At 45.0% G+C, this 8,417-nt stretch overlaps 1 pseudogene; it reads left to right on the top strand.

Moving 5' to 3' along the window:
• The first annotated feature begins 3,065 nt into the window (after positions 1 to 3,065).
• Positions 3,066 to 4,419, top strand: LOC102758311 (annotated as a pseudogene).
• The last annotated feature ends 3,998 nt before the right edge of the window (positions 4,420 to 8,417 follow it).

The raw sequence follows: 8,417 nt of genomic DNA, 5'->3' as shown, positions 1-8,417 counted from the left end.
CCATGGTCAGGGCAGAGTCAGCAACATTTTTCCAGTACTGGATACCATACTTTTCCTCTTATACAGATCAGGCCAGCATTTCTGTAGTGTTTCCCTAAGAGAACAATAAGAATTAGGAAGAAATAACATCGTGGGTCTGTGGAAAAGACACTATCAGATGCTGCAAGAAGATGTGAATTAGACCCCATCTGGTATGCCTCCGTGGTTGAGTGTTGACCCATGAACCAGGAGATCATGGTTCAATTCCCCGTCAGGGCACATGTCCAGGTTGTGGGCTTGATCCCCAGTAGGGGCCATGCAGGAGGCAACCAATCAATGGTTCTCTTTCATCACTGATGTTTCTATCTCTTTCTCCCTCTCCCTTTCTCTCTCTGAAATCAATAGAAATGTTGATTTAGAGAATTCTACGCCAATGAGAACAGACTTGTCTTCTGAAATTGCATAGCCCCAAATAAGGTTTCTTTTGGCCAGGACCATGCCAAGAATATGCCTTGCAGCACCTAGCCTGCAGCCATGTGGTAAGGGCACACTTTTAATCTTTAATAAAGGTCCCCAAAGGCAGAGGGGAAGGGAGGGCAACAGAGAATAGTGATAGCAACTCCCACCCGTACTCCTTTAATAAGGTTGGGATTAGAAGAAAATTGTGCAAACAGCATAATAGAACAAAGCTATTGTAGACAGGCATTGCCCTCATAACACTCCTAGTGCCTCTGAATGTCTAGAAACTCAGGTAGCAAGGTGTTTCAAGAATATCCCAGACCTCTCATAAAAACAAACAAAACCTTTTATTTGTTAGTCATTTATTTATCTGACAAACATTTATTGAGTTCCCTACATGTCAAGCATCTGGCTAAAAGACTGTGTCCCTTTTGTTTACTACTATATTCCTAACACTTAGGATAGCAACTGGCATACAGTAGATGCTCCATAAAATGTCCAAATAAATTTAAATGAAGAACTGAGGAGTTCTCCAGACATTTTACCAGTGAAATTTGTAAAAAATAGTTTTTTAAAGTCATTCGAGCCCCTGGGGATGGTCTTAAAGGCATATGTAAATGAGAGAACATCCTATCTAATAATAGACAAACATGGTAATTGACCATACCTTCACTACGCCTCCCATTGGCTAATTGGCACGATATGCAAATTAACTGCCAACAAAGACGGTGGCTAATTTGCATACTGCAGGCAGGGCGGGACAGCGCCATCCTGCCTGCCCTGCCGCCATCTGGGCCTGCTAATTGCTACCCAGGGCGGCAGGCTTCCGTGTGCAACCTGCCCAGGGTGTCCCGTGTGCGACCTGACTTGGGGCAGCTCCCCGACCCCCGGATTGGCCCTGCCGTGTGCATGACCCAGGGCAGCACCCCAACCCCCGGATTGGCCCTGCTGTGTGCGCGACCCCGTAGTCAGGGCAGGCACAGAGGGAAAATTCTATAAAAATTCCATAAGAAAAGGGAGTCTGTAGTATTTTAGCCAAGGCCACTCCCTGCCTGCCTGCTCCCAATTCAGCAAGGCAGGGACTTTCCTCCACACTGGGAAGCCAAGAACACAGGGCTTCCTCTCCCCCAGCTCCAAATTGGAGGGCTTGTTTCCTAGGAGGAGCAGGACATCAACATTTCTCATTCTGCCTCAACTTCCTGTTGCTGAGGCCAAGTTGTAGGCAAGGGCATTGGAGAGACTAGAGCTCCCTTAAGCTACCTGTGGAAGGCAGGCTTTACCTTCACTACAATACTTCTGAGAATACTGGGTCCTCCATCACTCCTAGCCTGGCTTGTGAGGCAGTGGTCCCACGCTCGGACAGGCACTCTAAGAACACCTCAGACTACTGCTCCTTAACCCCCTCAACTCCACCACCCCACCCACCCAGTGCTCAACTCCCAAAATGGAGGGTCCCATTCATGAAAAAGGGTGTATTGTTCCTACTCCCAGCTCCAGAGCCCTGGCTCAGAGATTTTGTCTGGGGACAAACAGGTCATAAAACAGCTCCTAATATCTTCCCAAATGAGCTAGTAGCTTCATTTGCAACAGAGTGTAGAGAATTTTAAGCCTAAGGGAGCTCTCAAGAACAGTGGATGTTGTGGTTGGGAAATTAGGAGGAGGTTTGTGGATTTGGTGAAGATAGAGGTTAAACTGTAGGCTAATTTTCTGAAGACAGCTGAGGTAGGAGATGTGGGCAGACTCCTCATAGGGTCAGAAGAAAGATTAAACAGTGGCCACAGGAACTTTTCCTTCAAGGGAACCTGAATGTAATTGGATTTTTCTATAGGGCACTTTATGTCTCTAGTCTAGGATATTGTGGAAAACAATAGAGCAATTAGTCAGCCAGCAACAGTGAAGTCTAACAGCTGGAAGTGGTCAGGGAAAAAGAAGACTAAAGCCCTACTCAATCCACTGTCATCCCAGGTGACCGTGGGCAAACCCAGAGCTGTGCTTCCCTGAGGAGCAACATCAGAAGCTTAACATTGTGTTTATATTTTGGTGGAAAGGGAAGTAAGAAGGTGGAGGTAGGAATAAGGAGAGTGAGACTTCTAAATAATCCAACCAGTCACTAAAATACTAAACAAACAAATAATAATAACAAGCTCTGGGTGGGGGAGGGAAGAAGTATATCCAGTTTCCAACAAAAAATTACAAGACATACTAAGAAATAGAAAAGTATTACTCATATGCTGGACAGATAGTGGACACAGCCTGTGAGAGCAAACAGATGGTAGGAATAACAGAAAATGACTTTAAACTTGCCAGAATAAATCTGTTGAAAGTACAAAAGGAAGCCATGATTAAAAAAGTAAAAAAAGAAAGGCATGATGAAAATAGAGAATACCAATAAAGAGAGAGACATCAAATAATATATAAATGAATAAATGAAAGAATAAAAATGTTTCACAGCAGGCCTACTCCTAATGTTTTCAGAGACCAGGATAAAAGTAAAAATGGAGGACTGTCTACTATATGTCTAAATATTTAAAATTTTTAAATAGGTTCTCTTACATCAACTGCCTAAGAGCCGTGCTGTATGAAGCAACAGTCTCTCCGCTTCCTCTCCGCCACCCTCTTGGCAGCCACAAAACAGCAACTATGCGTGAGTGCACCTCCATCCATGTTGGCCAGGCTGGTGTCCAGATTGGCAATGCCTCCTGGGAGCTCTACTGCCTGGAACATGACATCCAGCCCGATGGCCAGATGCCAAAGTGACAAGACCACTGAAAGGGAAATGACTCCTTTAACACTTTCTTCAGTGAGACAGGTGCTGGCAACAGGTGCCCAGGGCAGTGTCTGTAGACCTGGAACCCAGAGTCATTGATGAAGTTCACACTGGTCCCTACCGCCAGCTCTTCCACCCTGAGCAGCTCCTCACAGGCAAGGAAGATGCTGCCAATAATAATGCCCATGGACACTACACATCAGCGAGGAGATCACTGGCCTCATCTTGAACTGAATTCAGAAACTGGCTGACCCGTACACAGGTCTTCACGGCTTCTTGGTTTTCCACAGCTTTGGTTGGGGAACTGGTTCTGGGCTCACCTCCTGGCTGAGGGAATGTCTCCATGACACAAAGCCTAAGCTGGAGTTCTCCACTTACCCAGCCCTGCAGGTTTTGAAAGCTATAGTTGAGCCCTAAAACTCCATCCTCACCACCCTGGAGCATTCTGATTGTACCTTCATGGTTGACAACAAGGCCATCTATGACATCTGTTGTAGAAACCTCAATATTAAGTGCTCACCCTACAATACTCTGAATAGGTTAATAGGTCAAATTGTGTCCTCCATCACTGCTTCCCTCAGGTTTGATGAAGCCTTGAATGTTAATCTGACTGAATCCCAGACCAACCTGGTGCCCTATCCCCGCATCCACTCTCTCTGCTACATGTTCCCCTGTCATCTCTGCTGAGAAAGCCCACCATGAAAAGCTTTCTGTAGCAGAGATAACCAATGAGTGCTGTGAGCTAGCCAACCAGGTGGTAAAATGTGCCACTCGCCACAGTAAATACCGGGTTTGCTGCCTATTGTAGGCTGGTGACATGGTTCCCAGAGATGTCAGTGCTGCCATTGCCACTATCAAGACTAAGTGCAGCATCCAGTTTGTGGACTTGCATCTTATTGGCTTCAAAGTTGGCACTAATTACCAGCCTCCCACTGTGGTCCCTGGTGGAGACCTGGCCAAAGTACAGCGAGCTGTGTGCATCCTGGGCAACACCAGCTGGAGCTAAGGCCCGGGCTTGCCTGGGCCACAAGTTTGCCCTGAGGTGTGCCAAAATGCCTGGGTCCCCTGGCACATGGGTGAGGGCATGGGGGAAGGAGAGCTTTCTGAGGCCTGTGAGGACATGGCTGCCCTTGAAAAGGATTATGAGGAGGTTGGTGTGGATTCTGTTGAAGGAGAGGGTAAGGAAGAAGGAGAGGAATACTAAGGTTAAAATGTCACAATGATGTTGCTTTTATAGGGAAGCTAATCTATTTTAAATGTTGCAAATTACAGACCTATGCTTTAAAGCACTATTCTTTGGCCCTGGCCACTGTGGCTCAGTTGTGTGAGCACCGTCCTATGCACCAAAAGGGGTCACCTTTTTGATTCCAGATCAGGGCACAACCGATCAATGTTTCTCTTTCAGAGCCAAGTTTCTCTCTCTCTTTCTCGCCCTCCTTTTCCTTCCTCTCTCTCTAAAAATCAATAAAAAACATATTTTTTAAAAAACAAACCACGATGCTTTGTACAGACCCAAACTGTTCATTTCTCTGATGGGTTAACAAACTATTTAAAAATGTTTTATCCTCACTCATTGAAAAATGTGCTTGACAATGGCATAGATATTTGAAGTATAATTTTAAACAATGCTAGCTCACCAAGCTCTATCTCCCAACTTCCTCCAAGAGCTGATATGGGCCACTGGAAGTTCATCAGTCCTCAGACCCAGGAAAGGGGCCTGTGCAAGCCCTGGAGGTGAGCTCAGAGCCGCTGGAGCAGGAATCTCTGGGTTTCAGGCACCCCGGAACCTGGTCTAGATGAGGACAGCCGTTCTCAAACTTGAGCCGTCAGCATTGTCGAGAGGGCTGTTAACACACGGATTGCTGGTCATATCCCTCAGAGGTTTTGATTCAGTCGTTCTGAGTTAGAGTCCAAAACTTTGCATTTCTAACAAACTCCTATGGGACGTGATGCTGATGTTTTGGAAACCACGTTCTGAGAACCACTGGTCTTGGAAGGAGAGGGACCACAGGTTCTGGATGGGCAGCTTCATTGCTCTTTGGGGAGAGCCTCAGCTGGAGGAGAGCCAGAGCAGGGTCTTCGTTAGCACAGGCCACTTGGTGGCAGCAGAATGTATAACAGGCAGCCTGGGAGTGCAGGAGCTAATGCGTGAGTGGGTGCCGGCACCTCTGAATGCGGCCTTCTTCAATCATTTGGCCAGGACACGTACTCCCTAGCAACAGATCAGCCACTTTACTCCACATCTACGTGCGCCTGGGCCACAAGGATGCTCTCATTCCTTCTATCACCATTCATGGGATGGCACAGCATCAGGGTCAACTGAGGTTCCACGGAGAACAGAGATCGCTTTGTTCACTGAGAAATGCTAACTAAAGTCATCTGATCACCGAACCTTTTTCTAGAGTATCTTCTATTAACATCACGTGCAAGTATTTTGGGAAACACAGTACTGCCCTGTTCTAACAGGAAGTTCAACCACCTCACTCATCATACAATGAAAAAGGTAACCAAGCGACCAAAGAAAAGATTGATTTCCTTTTAAGAGTTGTCAAAGGACTAAACTGTGATCAGCAGAAGAAAAAAACTAAAAACAAGATGACATTGTTAAGTCAGTGTCCATTGCCTTTACCTAAAGAGGCAGAAAACTGGTTCTGCCGGCATTCAAATCAACGCCATCCTGGCTAATTGCATTTTTCGTCCAACAGATTGATTTTGTGATGTAATATACAGCTATAGTTTTACATTACGTTGGGCACATCAGAGCAAGAGTAAGCTACTTTTAAAAAAAATAAAGGTCATGCATTCTTTCTACAGGACTGCCATGACCAAGGTCAGAAAACACCAAGCCAGGAACAAGCTGAAAATAAGCTAGTCAGCATCAATGGGCCCCTACTTCGCCCACAACAGACTTTCCCATCTTGAACTTCTTTTCCTTCTGTGTTGGTTAGGAGGTCACCATCAGCCTTCTTATTTTCCGAAGTACGAGCCAGCACGCTAAGGAAGTGACTTTCTCAAGGCCGCAGAGTATGTCTGCACCTGGCCCCTGGATGACTGTCTCTCCCAGGCAGCATGGAGGTTATGCGTGCCCGAAGGTGAAGGGTTAATGTGCAATTTAGCCTCTTGAAATAACCCCCCCCTGAATTCTCTCAAGGACATCTTTTAAATTCCTTTCCTCCAGCACTTTGTTTGCAAGCCCATAAATAGCTCCTCTTCAAACACATATGAAAGCCCAACATAATAAAAGAGGCAAAACTGTTTCTGGGCTGAAGTGCTTATTGTATTTGCACAGGTCAGAGCTATGGTGTTCACTCTGATCTCAGTTTAAATAAGCAGCAAAGAATTCCAGTACAGCAGGCTCATTCTTGAGATTCCCATGAAATGGGGACATTTTCTCCCCCACTGCACACTGAATACTAGAAGGCTATCTGTTCTCCAGCGAGTACAGGTTGAGATGCTCAGATGCCCTGTTTGTAACAGCAATGGAACATTTAGGGGACACTTCAGCTACAATTTAGAAAAAGAAAATGTCTCCTGCTTTGTAGTTGGAACTCTCCTTAGATCACTAGCAAACAGTGATGGTGGATGACAGAGGAAGGGAATCCTCCTTTAGGTTGCTCACTGAGAAGAGGCTAAATGCTGTTTTCATGCCAACTTAATACAGGAAGAGCTGCTTACAAGTCATCTGATTCAATCCTCTAATTTTACAAATAAGAAAATCTAGACCTGAGTATTTGAGCAGCTTGCCTTAGGTAGATAGGTAGTAGATAGGTAGGTAGATTGGTGGGATGGTGTTAGGTGGTAGGTAGGTAGGAAGCAGGGAAGTAGGTAGGTAGGAGGTAGGCAGGTGGGTAGACAGGAGGTAGAGAGGTAAGAAGCTGGGAGGAAGTAGGTAGGTGGGTAGTAGGTAGGTGGGTACTCTGTCAGGAACCAGGTCACCTCAGCTGGCTATAGACTTCTTTATATATGCACATAACAAGATCAATCAAGAATTAGACAATTCTGGTATGAAAGTTTCTCAATTTATTCTTAAAATAGCAATGTGGCTATCTGAGGTAATTGGATAACCTATGAAAAAGAATGTCATCAAGACTTTGGAGCTCCTAATAAGTAATTTGTCAGTAGCTCTTGTAATAATCTCTTATTTTTTCTCAATGTTCCTAAACTTTTACATTTACAAAAAGAGCAAAACAAAGTAATTTTATGACTTTTTCCAATAGTTTGTATGACTTTCTCAGGTTCCCTGCTGCTTTATTCTGGACTCTGTTCATATTAGCAATACCTTTTGCCCATGACACAGCATGACAAGTTGCTAACACTGGTGAAAAAAAACACAACTCAGTAGATTACTGAATTAATTAAAAGAAAAAAAGCCTGGGACACTTCCCTGAAGGAAAAAAAAATATATTCCCTGATGTCTTGTCTTGTGGCAGCAGCAGACACAGATGGCCTGTTAGAGACAATCACTTCTCCACAGTGGAACGAGTCGCCTTCGGAAACACAGCTCCCATTATTTCAGGAGGGCACTTAAGGACACGGATTCTTGGCTTGAGGACCTTGCCCAGCAGAATTAGCCTATTTGTCTAGTGCTGACATCCACTAGAGGGAGTCAGGGTCCTTCTTTGGAAAGCTAAGGGGAGGGGAAAACACACACACACACACACACACACACACACACACACACACACACACTCACACACACACTCACACACACACAAAACAAAATGGCCCAAACCTGCAGTCCTCTGAAATACAAAGAGAAGGATGGGCTGGGAGAGGATGAAGGTGTCACTTCTGCCTCAAAAATGTCTCTCTTTGCAGAACACTTAGTTCATGATTTAGCTCTTCCTTCAACACAGTTATTGACTACATGATGTATGTCTAAAGTAGACAAAGGGAATACTCGCTCAACATAAAGACACACAGAAAGGCCAGCTTTACATCCATTTTGGAGTGATGTGTGGGGAAGAAGAAGCTAGGAACCTGTGATTTTTATGTACTAGTGGACAACTGGTCAACTGTCACCTCACATTCAACTGACCTCAGTGATAACCTAAGCATGTGTAACAAGTCAATGGCAGTTGCTTCATCTCTTTCTGGCTTTGGCCAAATTCAAAGGTAATTAAGTCTGTAAGCAAGCAAATCAAGCAAGATCCCCCTTTCCCCTAAAAATTATAAGTCTTCCCTATAACTAATTCCTGCAATTTAGTGTTAA

The sequence above is a fragment of the Myotis davidii genome, unplaced genomic scaffold, assembly GCF_000327345.1.
Source record: "Myotis davidii unplaced genomic scaffold, ASM32734v1 scaffold86, whole genome shotgun sequence".
NCBI lineage: Eukaryota > Metazoa > Chordata > Mammalia > Chiroptera > Vespertilionidae > Myotis > Myotis davidii.
The sequence above is the reverse complement of the archived record's forward strand: the minus strand, read 5'-3'. Positions and strand labels throughout refer to the sequence as shown.